A 15,498-nucleotide genomic window follows, 5' to 3' on the forward strand; every position below is an offset into this window, starting at 1 on the left:
CTCAAATCTAATTCTCATGAAGCGTTTAGATCTTACAGAAAATATGGGAGAGGAACACATGAAAGAACACCACAAGGATATAATCTGCCAAATGTGGGATGTGAAATTCTATAGAACAAATGCCCACCTACTTACTCACTTACAGCTAAATACAAGCGTGCAACCTTGATTAGATCCTGATTCAAACAAACAAAAAAGACATTTTTGAGGCATTGTGGAAATGCGAATGTGCCTAGATATTGGGTGATATTAAGGAAGTATTACAGGGCCGGCCCAGCGGTGCAGGAGTTAAGTGTGCACGTTCCGCTTGGGCGGCCCGGGGTTCACTGGTTTAGATCCCAGGTGCAGACATGGCACTCCTTGGCATGCCATGCTGTGGTAGGCGTCCCACATAGAAAGTAGAGGAAGATGGGCACGGATGTTAGCTCAGGCCCAGGCTTCCTCAGCAAAAAGAGGAGGATTGGCAGTAGTTAGTTCAGGGCCAATCTTCCTCAAAAAAAAAAAAAAGGAAATATTACTTATTTTGTTGGGTATATTAATAGTGTTGTGGTGATATTTTTAAAAATATCTTTAGTTTTTTTTTTTTCCTTTTTCTCCCAAGGCCCTCCGGTACATAGTTGTGTATTTTTAGTTGTGGGTCCTTGTGGTTATATTTTTTAAAATATCTTTAGATTTTTTTTTTCCTTTTTCTCCCAAAGCTCCCCGGTACGTAGTTGTATATTTTCAGTTGTGGGTCCTTCCAGTTGTGGCATGTGGGATGCCGCCTCAGCATGGCTTGACGAGCAGTGCCACGTCCATGCCGAGGATCCAAACCAGCAAAACCCTGGGCTGCCACAGCGGAGCGCGTGAACTTAACCACTTGGCCACGGGGCTGGCCCCTAAAAATATCTTTATATTAGAAGCAGACACTAAAACATTTCATAAGTGTTGCTTTAAAATGCTCTATTGAAAAGGAAAAAAAAAAAAACAACGGAGGCAGGGGATAGACTAAAAAGAAGGGCAGAATGTAAAAAATTAGATGATGGATGTTTGGGGCTTATTATACTATTCTACTTGTGTGAGTCTTTCAGAATTTCCATAGCAGAACCTTTTTGTAAAATCCTGCTTCAGTTTCTCCTCTATGAAGTCCTTCCTGCTTCGGCGCAGGGCTCTGCAGGTCACTCTATCTCAGAGCATCTTTGGAGATAAAGTAACCCAAGTGTCTCAGCAGACTTTTCCAAAATGAAGACACGCCATCTACTCCAGCGCATACCGCACACACGGAGGAATTTTGCGAGGTCAGAGATCTTCGTGGAGCCTGGGACACCGGGGGTTAACGCCTGTCCCTGGCAGCTGAGCAGCCCCACAGCTGCCAGCAATTAGGCCGGCTGGCAGGCCCCTTAGGAAACTCCTGCCGCCTGATGAGGACTAATTGCTAGCCAGCATGTAAGTCCCGATCGATAGAAATGGAAATCCATTAGGGAAAGGCTGGGCAGGGACACCCTGCCTTCTGGCGAGCGTGCACGTCCGTGGAGACGCCCCGTATTGACTGCGTGCTCCGAACGCGCTCCCCGTGCCCGCGTTACTGGACAGTTACGCTGAGAAGGACTCTCGTGGTTTCCCTTTGACCCCAAAAGAGAGTCTTCTTTACCCCCTGTTTTGGTCTATAACTGAAAGAAGCCTGTTTCTACCAAGAATGGCATGACGACAACCGTTCCTTGGGGATCCAAGCAATGTGTCGGGGGAGTGTGCAGAGGGCACATGCCTGGGCGCCTCGGACGCTTGGTCCAGGTGTGGGCTGTGGCTGGGCCTTCGAGTGCGGGCGGTTCTTCTGTATTAGGGAGACTCGTTCACAGACTCATTGGCAGCTGCTGAAAAAACTTACTTCAGACCCTTGCCAGTTTGAAATTTGTGACCGGGTGCCAGAGAAGATGGCAGTGTTCATGGGAACTATTTCAACCAACTGTATGCTGGTTCTGAGAATACAAAGAGGTGTAAGATCTGGGACTTGCCGTCAAGGGATCCTACGGTCTATGCAAGTTCAAAAAAAGGAGATGACAGAAGGACTATATAAACTGCTTCTGAGAACAAGATAGGATTTTTAACACCACCACGACCACCAAATTTTAATTGATTTTTTTTGTCAAAAATGAACCACACGCTCACATACACACGGAGTTTTGAGTTTTAACCTATTTTGAAATTCAAACATATTGTAACGAAATGTGGATTGTATTATTTGAGAAAATACATTTGTGAGCTCACTTTAGGTAAGTTTCCCAAGTAGGACACAAGTCACATAAAGAGGCCTTGTTTACCAGGTGTCCGGGAACTGAAAGTTCCTTCATAGATTAGACGTAAAGACTAGATTAAATTCCAAGCTGTGAGTTTGTTTCCCAGAAATAACATGCATCTTTTTAAGAGTTTCTGGAAATCAGATAAGGGGAGAACCATTATTTTGCAAGTTTGTGCACAGGGACATTCTTGTCCCTCTTGCACTGAAAGTACAAGAAGTCTGAAAAGTATTAAAGTGAAACTATTGTGAAGTAAGAAAAGCTCTATGATGTGTTAATTTATTTATCCCAAATATAATCTAGAGCAACTTTTTAAAGCACTTAAGGGTATTCATTTGCTTTAAAATCAGGTTCATCACAAGAACAATCTATTTATTAAAGAAAGTCAGGCAGCAGCAACTCAGGAAAGTCTCTGTGTATATAGGAAAGGATAAACCTGCATTTCTCTTAAAACACTCTAAGATTCAGATTTTCCCCAAGTGTTACAGTATGGCTATTCAGTTGATACGACTATTTCAGATGCCATCACCGCATTATAGAGAAATCTTTAAACTTCCTGGAGGCTTTTCTTTTAGGATAAGTGCAGCAGAAGGCGAACAGAAAAGACTGCAGCTGGAATGACCTGGATTACGCTGTGCGGTTACATCTCTAAGGTTACCGGTTATCGAAACACTATTTGTTTAGAGGACTGTTGGGTGGGAGTGAATTCATATATTATTTTGTGTTGCTGAATTGGGATGAGGTCATGCATGCGGGGACCTGAAAGAGACAGATATATTTCAGTGACTGGGCTCGAAGCCATCAAGAGCATAGAAGTTGTTGGTGACGGGCAAATTTATTTATTTATTTTTAAAGATTCTATTTATTTATTTATTTATTTTTTCCTTCTTCTCCCTAAAACCCCCCAGTACATAGTTGTGTATCTTAGTTGTGGGTCCTTCTAGCTGTGGCATGTGGGACACCGCCTCAGCATGGCCTGATGAGCAGTGCTAAGTCCATGCCCAGGATCCGAACCGGTGAAACCCTGGGCCACTGCAGCAGAGCGCATGAACTTAACCACTTGGCCATGGGGCCAGCCCCAGATTTACTTTTTTTAAATACTATTTTTTTTTCAGAGTGTTTTCATAAAATAGCCTGATTATAGAGTAAGGAGACTAGTTTATAAACTACAAAGGAAAACAAATCTCGTTGTCCTGTGCTCAGAACTCATACTTAGTCATTTGACCCAAAAGAAGACAACTAACCACGTTGGCCAGTGAAGCGGGAATCAGAGACGGGAAGGAAAGTGCTTTGCCCAAGATTACACAATGTATTAAAAGCACAGCTGGTCCTCGCGTCTGATTCTCTCAGTTTCCAATCCAACGCTGAGCCTTTACTACTCTTCTGACCTGGCTGTTTTTTTCCTAAAGTGGCCCCTCTTTGCTTCCTTTCCTTTCCTTTCATTCCCCATTTGTTCTTTTTCTCAGTTGGATGCTTTTGATTTCTACCCTCTACTTTCTCGTCCCTTTTCTTTTCAACCACGTAAACGTCCTGTAATCCAGGAGTAGTTGAGCTGCCTGGAAGTCTGGGTGTGAGGACGCCTTGACAAAGGCGTCAACCAAGGTATCAGGCGTTAGAGACTTTGCTACCTCAAAACTGCAGGACAAATTTACCATTTAGTAACTAGAATCCAAAACTCTATGTATTTGATCATATGCTTAAGTTTTATGCAGTTAATAAGGAAGAACTTTAAAATAAAAATCCAGATGCTAAAAAGTCTTGATCTTAAACTTTCACATTCTATTTGTATGTAACTTTTAAAGGAAGTCCTCATTTCAGGAGCTCTGGCGCTCTAGTTTAAAGTGACGACCTCTGAAACACAGCTGATATTTAAATTGCTCTCATTCTTAGGAGTACCTGCCTTGCTTAGTAGAACAGGGCTCGCTGGCTACTTATAATTTCTCTCTGATTCTATTGTCCTTATTTGAACTCTTGTCATTCTATCTAAGAATCCCAATATCGTCCTTGAAGCCATGGTTTAGTTGCACAGTGAATAGGACTCGAGGCTTACAAACATTCAGCCCACCATACGAGGTTGAGTGATAGCAATGGACTCAGAGTTAATGGGAAACAAAAGATTAAAAGAAGTGGACTAAAGGAGCCAAGGAGAGGACTCGGGGAAGGTGCTGCCGGCTCTCAGATGAATACAAAGAGGGTTTGACTCTGTCCTAGGAAAGGCAACTTCAAGATTAAAAGTCTGAAATCCTGGCAAAACACTCATCTTTCACATTCGAGTAAAGCAGAATAGTGTTAAAAAATTAGGTGCTACTTTCCCTTCTGTTTAAACATTCTCACACAGTATATTCATTTTATTTTTTAACAACTTTATAGAAATAGCATTTACTCATTTAAAGTATACAATTCAGTGAGTTTTATTGTATTCAGAGAGGGGTGCAAGCATCACCAGGATCAATTTTACAACATTTTTACCAACCCCAAAAGAAATTCCATACCCATTAAGCAGTCACTCCCCGCTTCCCCCAAGCTCCCACCTCTGGTCAATCCTGAGTCTATTTTCTATCCTTATAGATTTTCCCATTCTGGACATTTCATGTAAATGAAATCATACGATATGTGGACTCTTGTGACTTGCTTCTTTCACTTAGCTGAATGTTTTCAAGGTTCATGCAGGTTGGGCCACGTATCAGTAGTTCCCTCCGCTTCACTGTCTAAAAATACACATTACATGACAGAGCACATTTTCTTCATCCCTTCGTCAGCTGATGGCCATTTGGATTGTTTCCATTTATTGGCTATTAGGAATTCTGCTGCTGTGAACATCTGTGTGCAAGTTTTTGCGGGGACACATCTTTTTATTTCCCTTGGGGTATACACTTAGGAGTCGAATTGTTGAGTCCTATGGTCACTCTATATTTAACCTTCTGAGGAACTGCCAAATTGTTTTCCACGGCAGCTGCATCATTTTACATTGCCACCAGCAATGTATGAGGGTTTCAATTTCTCCACATCTTCCACAACACTTGTGATTAATGTTTCTATTTTTCGACAGGACGTGAAGTGCCATCTCATTGTGGTTTTGATTTGCATTTCCCTGATGGCTAATGACATTGAGCATCTTTTCATGGGACTATTAGCCATTTTTATACCTTCTTTGGAGAAATGTCTATTCAGGTCCTTTGCCTATTTTTTAATTGGGTTATCTTTTTATTATTGAGTTTTAAGTGTTCTTTATATATTCTAGATACAAGTCCCTTAGGTATATTACTTGCAAATATTTCTCCTACTTGGTAGGTTGTCTTTTCATTTTCTTGAGGGTGTCTGTTGAAGCATAAAGTCTTAATTTTGATGAAGTTCAACTTATCTATTCTTTTATTTTGTTACTTGTGCTTCTGGTGTCATATTCAAAAAACTATTGCCTAATCCAAGGTCATGAGGGTAATTACAGGTATGTTTTCTTCTAAGAGTCTTGGAGTCTTAGTTCTTACATTTAGATCTCTGATCCATTATAAGTTATTTTTGGTATTGGTGTGAGGAAGGCATCCAACTTCATTCTCTTGCATGTGGCAGTCCAGTGATCTCAGCACCATTTGCTGAAAGACTATTCTTTCTCCATTGAATTATCTTGGCACCCTGTCAAAATTCATTTGACCGAAAAGGTGAAGGTTTATTTCTGGATTCGCAATTATATCCCATTGTTCTATATGTCTACTTTAAAAAATTTGATTGTTTATGGGGCTGGCCCCGTGGCCGAGTGGTTAAGTTCACGCGCTCCACTGCAGGCAGCCCAGTGTTTCGTTGGTTCGAATCCTGGGCGCGGACATGGCCCTGCTCATCAGACCATGCTGAGGCGGCGTCCCACATGCCACAACTAGAAGGACCCACAACTAAGAATATACAACTATGTACTGGTGGGCTTTGGGGAGAAAAAGGAAAAAAAATAAAATCTTAAAAAAAAAATTTGATTGTTTATTTGTAGTATTAATTCCAAAAGTTTGACATGTTGGGAAAGTAAGAAATTGCTCAGGATGAAGGAGCTGGAAGGTAATATTGCTTGATGGACAAGCTAAGATTTGTGAAAAATCAAACTAATACTCAGTTCTCCTCTTTGCATCAAAGTAAACTGTTGACATCCAGTGTTTTTACTGAGTGCTGATTTCTTGGGCGGAGACTGAAGGAAATATTATTTTGTGTTATTGTAGGTATTTAGTGGGCCTCACATGAGTAGGAACCTTCTCTGGGAGGGCTGTGTGTACCCCAGCACCTAGGAAACACGGAACAGCCGGGCCTCAGAGGACTAGAAGCCTCCACGGAGCTGGCTGTTAGGATAGCTGCAGTCGGAAGGCCTTTCCGAATCCCAGGCAACTCTAGCAGCTGCTGGAGTCGTGGGTCTTCACTCCAGTGCTGTGTTATGGGTGGGACTAAGCTAATTCTTCAAGGTCCGTTTTACTCTAGCCTCTCTTCTGATTGGCTTATTTTTCAGTTCCTCAGATCTTCTCATAGTTTCTTTTCTTTTCTTCTTTTTCTCTTTCTTTTTTCCTTTACAAAAAAACTTGCTTTGGATTCAATTGAATGATAAATAAACTTCTATCATGTTCGGGTAGCTACGTATTATTTTTTTAAATTGAGGTATAATTGACATATAACATTATATTAGTCTTGGGTGTACAACATAATGATTCACTATTTGTATGCGTTGTGAAATGACCACCACCATAAGTCTAGTTAACATTGGTTACAATATATAGTTAGAAAAATATTTTCTTCTTATGATGAGAACTTTTAAAATCTACTCTCTTCGTAACTTTCAAATATGTAATACAGCATCATTAACTACATTCAGCAGGCTGCACATTGCATCCCCAGGACTTATTGTTTTATAACTGGAAGTTTGTGCCTTTGACCCGCTTCACTCATTTCACCCACCCACCGCCAGCCCTGCTTCTGGCAACCACCAATCTGTTCTCAGCATCTACGAGCTTGGGGTTTTTTTTTTTGAGATTCCACATGTAAGTGAGATCATGTGGTATTTGTCTCTCTCTGTTTGACTTATTTCACTTAGCATAATGCCCTCAAGGTGCATCCATGTTGTTGCAAATGGCAAGGTTTCATTCTTTTTTATGGCTGAATAATATTCCATTTTTCGTGGTACTTTTACATACCGCATTTTCTTTATCCTTTCATTCATTGATGGACACTTAGTTTCTTTCCACATCTTGGCTATTGTGAATAATGCTGCAATGAAGATGAGGGTGCCCATATCTTTTCTAGTTAGTGTTTTTGTTTTCTTCCCATAAATACCCAGAAATTGAATTGCTGGATCATAGTTCTATTTTTAATTTTTTGAGGAACCTCCATGCTTCTCCATAGTTTTCCATAGTGCTTCACCAATTTACATTCCCACCAACAGTGCACAAGTGTTCCCTTTTCTCCACATCCTTGCCAACTCTTGTTATTGCTGCTCTTTTTAATAATAGCCATTCTGACAGGTGTGAGGTGCTATCTCATGGTGGCTTTCACTTGCATTTCCCTGATGATGAGTGATGTTGAGCATCTTTTTATGTACCTGTTGGCCATCTGTATGTCTTCTTTGGAAAAATGTCTGTTCAGTTCTTCTGCCCATTTTTTAATTGGATTGTTTGGTTTTTTTGCTATTGAGTTGTATGAGTTCTTTATATATTTTGGATATCAATCCCTTACCAGATTCATGATTTGCAAATTTTTCCCCCATTCAGTAGGTTGCCTTTTTATTTTGTTGATAGTTTCCTTGGCTGTGCAGAAGCTTTTTAGTTTGATGTAGTCCTACTTGTTTATTTTCACGTCTGTTGCCTTAGCTTTTGGTGTCATATGCAGAAAATCAATGTCAAGACCTGTTGAGGACAATGCTGTCAAGGAGCTTACTGCTTACCCTAAGAGTTTTATGGTTCAGGTCTTATGTTCAAGTCTTTAATCCATTTTGAGTTAATTTTTGTGTATGGTGTAAGAGAGTGGGTCAGTTTCATTCTTTTGCATGTGGCTGTCCAGTTTGCTCGACACGAGTCATTGAAGAGACTCTCCTTTCCCCTTGTACATTCTTTGCCTTTTTGTCATAAATTAAATTGACCATATATGTGTGGGTTTATTTCTGGGCTTTGTATTCTGTTCCATTAATCTATGTGTATGCTTTTATGCCAATAAAATCAGACTGTTTTGATTACTATAGCTTTGTAATATAGTTTGAAATCGGGGCGTGTGATGCCTCCAGTGTTGTTCTTCTTTCTAAAGATTGCTTTGGCTATTTGTGGTCTTTTGGGGTTCCATACGAATTTTAGGATTATGTGTTCTGTTTTTGTGAAAAATGCCATTGGAATTTTGATTGGGATTGCACTGACTCTGCAGACTGTTTTTGGTAGTATGGGTATTTTAACAATATTAATTCTTCTAATCCATGAGCATGAACTATTTTTCCATTTATTTGTCTTCTTCAATTTCTTTCATTAATGTCTTATAGTTTTCAGTGTACAAGTCTTTTACCTCCCTGGTTAAATTTATTCCTACATATTTTATTTTTTTTGATGCACTTATAAATGGGATTTTTTTTCTTAATTTCTCCTTCTGATAGTTAGTGTATAGAAATGCAACAGGTTTTTGCATATTGATTTTGTATCTTGAAACTTCACTGGATTTGTTTATTAGTTCTAACAGCTTTTCGGTGGAATCTTTAGGGTCTTCTCTATATAATACCATGTCGTCTGCAAATAGTGACAGTTCTGCTTCTTCCTTTCCAATTGGATGCCTTTTATTTCTTTTCCTTGTCTAATTGCTTTGGCTAGGACTTCTAGTACTATGTTGAATAAAAGCGTTAAGACTGGGCATCCGCTCTCGTTTCTGATCTTAGAAGAAATGTTTTCAGCTTTTCACAGTTGAGTCTGATGTTAGCTGTGGGCTTGTCATAAATGGCCTTTATTACATTGATGTGTGTTCCTTCTGTACCCACTCTGTTGAGAGTTTTTATCATGAGTTGATGGTGAATTTTATCAAAAGCTTTATCTGCATCTACTGAGATGATCATGTGATTTTTATCCTTCATTTTGTTAATGTGGTGTATCACACTGATTGATTTGGGCATGTTGAACCATCCTTGCATTCCTGAAATAAGTCCCACTAGATCATGGTGTATGATCCTTTTAATGTGTTGTTGAATTTGGTATGCTGATATTTTGTTGAAGATTTTTCGTCTGTGTTCATCAGGGATTTTGGCCTGTAATTTCTTTTCTTGTAATGTCTTTGTCTGGTTTTGTTATCAGGCAATGCTGGTCTCATAAAATGAATATGGAAGTGTTCTCTCCTCTTCTATTTTTTGGATAAGTTGAGAAGGACTGGTATTAATTCTTTAAATGTTTGGTAGAACTGTTTTGTTTTGTTTTGTTTTGTTTTTTGAGGAAGATTAGCCCTGAGCTAACATCTGCTGCCAATCCTCCTCTTTTTGCAGAGGAAGACTGGCCCTGAGCTAACATCTGTGCCCATCTTCCTCTACTTTATATGTGGGATGTCTGCCACAGCTATCTGCTTATTTTTTTCATAACTTGGCTGGACTATTTTACTAAAATCTATTTTCCTTCCCTATGCGCAGCCTCTGAAGATGCTCATCAGGGGGCAAAGCCTTAGGCATATGCAGTTGCCTCTCTTTCTGATATCTCTGTTAAGCTGTCTGCCCATTTTGGTATCACACCTACCTGCTAGTCTTCAATAATTGCTTGCAAATTGCTCTATTGTTTTCAGTAATGCCTTGGGGTGTACATTTTGCCACAATGTAATCCAATTAAATTCAGGCCCCTTTGCAGGAGTAGTCTTTGAGGCTGGTCTTTGGATTTTGTTCTGACCCCAGAAGGGCTCTTTTCAGCTGTCTCATTCCCTGGTTCCCTCTGGTGAGCTTCTGCCTGGTTTTCAATTCGGCTCGCTTCCCTGCCGAATCCACGAGCCTCCTTTTAAGTGCTTACCCCCAAAAGCCACATTATTCTGGGGAGTGCCCTTAGCCTTGGACTTCCTCACGTTCTGTTCCAAATAAAATCAGATCCCTCTCTCTTTTTATAGCTTCTCTGCCACTGCTTTGGAAGTTTTCTTAGAGTGACAGTGCCTACTTCTCTTGGAGTGACACCCCTGCTTTATAAACAGGGTGCTGGGAGGGGGCCATGCCTCTGACCTTCGTGGCTTTTCTCTCCTGGCGTGAATCCTCTGCACTATGAATGAGCTAGGGAAGGGCTGTTGGGGCCCCAGTGTTCTTGGGCTGTTGTACCTGGGGGTAGAGCTTCCACCGGATGAGAGGGGACTCAGTGGAGGAAGAAAGACCCAGATCTCTCAGCTGCTTTTGCCAGGAATCAAAATTCTTCACCATGCATTTGGGAGAAAATGAGAGATGCTGGTGGCTTGTCCTTCCTGGGAAGATACCACAGCCCACAGCTGGGACCCAGGGAGAGAGCCCTATGTTCTTGCCTGGATCTGCCCAGGGTGGAGCTTCATCATACTGAGCTGGGCTGGGGAGGAGAGAGGGGGAGGCCAGCAGGTTGTGCCTCAAATGACACAGATTCTCCCTATTCTCTTACGAGATGTAGATTTTCTTAAATCAATGTTTCTTCATTTACTGTATGCCCTTAACACATTTTCAGAGACTTTAAAGAGTTGGGTTTTTTAAAAAGATTTTCCTTTTCCTTTTTCTCCCCAAAGCACCGTGGTACATAGTTGTATATTCTAGTTGTGCGTCCTTCTGGTTGTGGCATGTGGAACGCCGCCTCAGCGTGGCTTGAGGAGTGTTGCCATGTCCACGCCCAGGATCCGAACCAGCAAAACCCTGGGCTGCCTAAGTGCAGCACACGAACCTAACCACTCAGCCACGGGGTCGGCCCCTAGAGTTGGTTTTTTCAAAGTAATTTCTATCAGCTATAGTTGTTTCACTAGGGTGAGGGTTTGCAGAGCTCCTCATGCCACTATTCCAGAAAACACAATGGATTAGATTTATTTATTGTGTGTGTGTGTGTTTTTAAGATTGGCACCTGAGCTAACATCTGTTGCCAATCTTTTTTTTTTTCTTCTTTTCCCCAAAGCCCCCCAGTACATAGTTGTATATTCTAGTTGTAGGTCCTTCTGGTTATGCTATGTGGCACGCCGCCTCAGCATGGCTTGATGAGCAGTGCCATGTCCACGGCCAGGATCTAAACCAGCGAAACCCTGGGCCGCCTAAGCGGAGTGCACAAACTTAACCACTCAGCCATGGGGCGGCCTCAGATTAGATTTATTTTTAAACCTCATGTTCTATTTAGGACAAATTGTATCTTATGATTTGGAAGGGACCTCTGACGTCAGTAAGGTCAACCTCTCAATTAATGACATACATAAACATGCTTGAATCATAGTCCTTTAATCTCTCCTTGATGACAAATAATTCATGACTTCCTACACAGGCAACTGGTTTGATGCTGGGCAGCTTAAATTAATAGAAGTTCATTTTGACCTGTAATATGTCTGCAATTGGTAACAGTTTTGAAAGCATATAAACTGATTCTTTTATTAAACAGTCCTTCAAATATTTGAGACCAGGCATCTAATCTCCCTCTACTCTTTTCTTTTTTTTGCTGAGGAAGATTCACCTTGAGCTAACATCTATTGCCAATATTCCTCTTTTTTGTGCGTGAGCCACCGCCACAGCATGGCCACTGACAAGTGGTGTAGGTCTGTGCCAGGAAGTGCACCTGGGCCACTGAAGTGGAGGGCAGCAAACTTAACCACTAGGCTATCGGCACTGGCCCTTCTCTTTTCTTTTAAAAGTAATTAACTTTTAATATTTCTTTAAATGAGGAAGTTTCTGAACCTCTAAACATCCTAGTCACTTTTTTTAATGTCTCATAAAATTGGCCTAAATTAAATGCAAAAACCTAAATGTGATCTGAATAATTCAGTGTATGAGACTATTATTTTCAGTACAGATAGATAGAAAGTAAATAGATGGACGAATAGATTAATATAGCTGGATAATTAGATTAATCTCTTCTAAAAAATATATTTGCTCAAACTGCAGGAGACAAATTAGGAGAGACAGCGGACATCATACTCAGAGCTGGACTTTGGGGAGCTCTGCTCTCCAACAGACGTCGCTTTATGGAGCCCTTCGAAACCCTCGAGGTAAACGGAATTTGCGTCCCCCTCACTCGAGGAACAGGTGCGAGGTGAGGCTGAGAGGGGCCATGGGAACAGAATCCGCTTGCCCTGAAGCCTTGCGCTGACACCAGCAGGAATATGAACGTGACGTCTTTGAGTGTGTGCTTCTGGAAAGCGTCTCAGTGACAGGACTCAGAACAGCATCTTGGCGAGGGCCAACACAGGCACCGTGTCAGGAAAAAATGTTTCTATCTAGCCCAGGGGTTTGTATCCTGTCAGAAGTGGACGGCCACATTCTTCTGGTAGGGCTCACACTTAAACAGATCTATGTTTGATTTAACTCAACTTATTAGTTATTGTTCTTGGGTAAATTACTTAATCTCTGGATGTCAGATTGTCACTATTAAAAGAGGATACTGTTGGCAGAAGGTTGCTGGGCGGGTTGGGAGGGACTATAAAAAATGCGTCTAAAGTATCTCCTACACCTTTATGTCATACCTCTTCCTTCACCACGCTTAGTGGTAACGCGAGGGAAAGTGGTAACCAGGAGAAGCTTTAGCTTGGACAATGAATGTTTGAAAGGGAGAAACGGATGTGAGTGGTTGCGGTTGTAAGAGGCAGGTGAGATGAAGGGGGCACGGAATTTGCCGCGCCCATAGGCACAACCATGCTCACTCCCAGCCTTGTTAAGACCTAGAAGTAAAGACATTGCCGTTGTGTGACGTGTCTGCCACCTGTGGCAAGTCCGCATCAAGCCTACTTTAGTCCAAGTCCAAGTTCTCTTTCCTAGACTGCCACTGTGTTCTGAAGTGGTAACGTAGAAGGCTTTCATTCTGCCTACTCATATTCTCTGGGTACTCATTCAGTATGGCAGTATCACCTGAGGCTGTTCCTCAGGACTTGTGGAAAGCAAAGAAGTATGAGGCCAGCTGAGGAGAATTTTCTCGGGGAGATTCCCAGTTCTTATTCAGATGCGTTGTTCCTTATGTCAGTGCAGGAGTGCTCTTAGCTTTTTATTTTTTTCCTTAATAAAGACAAAATAAAGATCACAGTGCAAACTCCTCACAAAGCTTTCTCAGTCTTAGGTAACCAGGGGCGCTCATCAGAGGCCTAAAATTAACCCAGGATCTGTGCTAGAAAGTACTTACTTAGCGGAAGACTATTTAGTGTTGTTCTTTCATTCTTTTTGTTTTTCTTCATTATCTCACATTAAAACATATTTGAAATTTATATTTGGAGCCAGAATTTTAAAAAGCATGAAGGAGTTTCTCCATTTGTATGTTTTGTAGTGTGGTTGGGAGTTCTTTTCCAAGTGAAAATCAGCATACAAACAGTCCTCTGGTTGCCATCCTCTGAGAATTCCAACCTTCCAAATGGACGCAGCCACCCTGTGGGACGCAGCTTCAGCTCGGTCTTCCAGCCCGACGGCTGCAGTCAGACTCCGCCATGGGTTTAGGTAAAGCCTTGCCTGTGATGGGAAAGATCCAGCATTGTTTCATGTGCATGATCTCAAATGCAATGAGTTCCTGTCTGGGGAGCATCGGATACTTCACTTCCTAGTCTTGCCCCATTTTTCCATCACACGTGTCTTACTATTGGAGAGGAAGGGGGCTGAGTCCTATTTTGCGTGGGTGACATAACAGGGACACCTGGTAGGGAGAAGGCACAATGGCCCTATGGGCTAGAACACAAAGAAGAGAAAGAGAAAAAGAGTTCCAGGAAGAGGGGAGATCGTAGGGCAGCTCCGGGACGTCTGAAAGTCCCAGATGCTCTGAGGCAGTGACGATTCGACTGCAAACCCAGACCAGCACCAGCGGCACCACCTGGGAGCTCGTCAGACACAGAACTGCAGGCCGCCCCCAGACACGGAAGCAAAACCCGCATTTTGACAAAATGCCCTGGGAATTTGTATATGCATTAAAGTTTGAGAAGCACTGGTGAAAACATCAAGAGTTTTATCCTTTTATGCCATAATGATCTTGCCTTATTCAGGACTTTTACAACAGAGTCACCCTAAAGTGTTCCTGGACTGAGGAAGCACTTGGGAGAGGGTTCATGATCACATGGGGTAACGTGGTCCCAGATGCTGTCCCTGTGTCAGTACTCAGCTTACCTAACGGCTCAGTCAAGGAATATTTCATAAACTCCTGTGAGCAAGGTCCCAAGACATGTGTTATGGAGGATATATAGCCCTTATACAAAACCTTAATTTTTGTGACGGGGAGACAGGCTGTCTTTACAATAGGAACTAATTCTGATATCATCCTGGTAGACTCTACCCCAATACTCTGATGTGGGAGACCTTTTCAGGCTCCAGCAAGCTGCCATGAGAAATAGGCATGTTGCCTCAATAAACGTTTCACTCAACCAAATGTAAAATGCATGTAATTATACGGAATTCGATTCGTTCTTTCCCTGTGCTCATATTGCTCTTCATTAGATGAATCAAATTTAGATACTATATTGAAAATTCAAGAGTAGTTTCAGAAGCTCTCTGCTAAAGAAATACAACTAGAACTTTACGCATAGTGCTATCCAAAGGAAACAACAATAATGGGTTTTTAGCTGAGAAAATGCCGCACAGAAGACTGTGCTCTCACTTCAGGATCATCCAGAGGGATAACTGTATCATTTGCCAATGAATTTGATTGTCTTTAAAAAAGTCAGGCTATAGTGCCCTTTCTGTCTATATTGGTCACGAGAAATCTGCTCTCCAATGAACCAACCAACGGCCATTGATTTTTGAGTGGCTACAATATAACAAACACCATGAACGATATAAAAGCATAGGACACAAACTTGTTCTCCAGGAATTTACAGTCTGGTCCAGGAGAAAAAGTAGACACACACAAAAATAATAGTCAAGATAGCATAGAAGTTTCAAAGGAGGGATGCAAACAGGTGTGCAGGAGCTCCCCTTGGCCTTGGATGATGAGGGAAGCTGCGCAGAGCATGTGGGATTGGAGCTGGGCATTAGAGCTCAATCTAAGTTTAACAAAATGATAGAATGAATAGTTGTCCTGAGTGAAATATTCTCCCTCAGCCGTAGTTCTCACTGTGCTTTTCCCAAAAGAAACATTTTCTTGGGATTCTCTCA

At 41.6% G+C, this 15,498-nt stretch overlaps 1 long non-coding RNA gene across 1 annotated transcript; it reads left to right on the plus strand.

Moving 5' to 3' along the window:
• Positions 1-1,033: 1,033 nt before the first annotated feature.
• Positions 1,034-15,121, plus strand: LOC139046001 (uncharacterized). The gene is made up of 3 exons (XR_011505605.1): positions 1,034-2,249; positions 2,849-2,926; positions 12,322-15,121. It is a non-coding gene; the product is annotated as an uncharacterized lncRNA (long non-coding RNA).
• The last annotated feature ends 377 nt before the right edge of the window (positions 15,122-15,498 follow it).

The sequence above is a fragment of the Equus asinus genome, chromosome 1 (assembly GCF_041296235.1).
Source record: "Equus asinus isolate D_3611 breed Donkey chromosome 1, EquAss-T2T_v2, whole genome shotgun sequence".
NCBI lineage: Eukaryota > Metazoa > Chordata > Mammalia > Perissodactyla > Equidae > Equus > Equus asinus.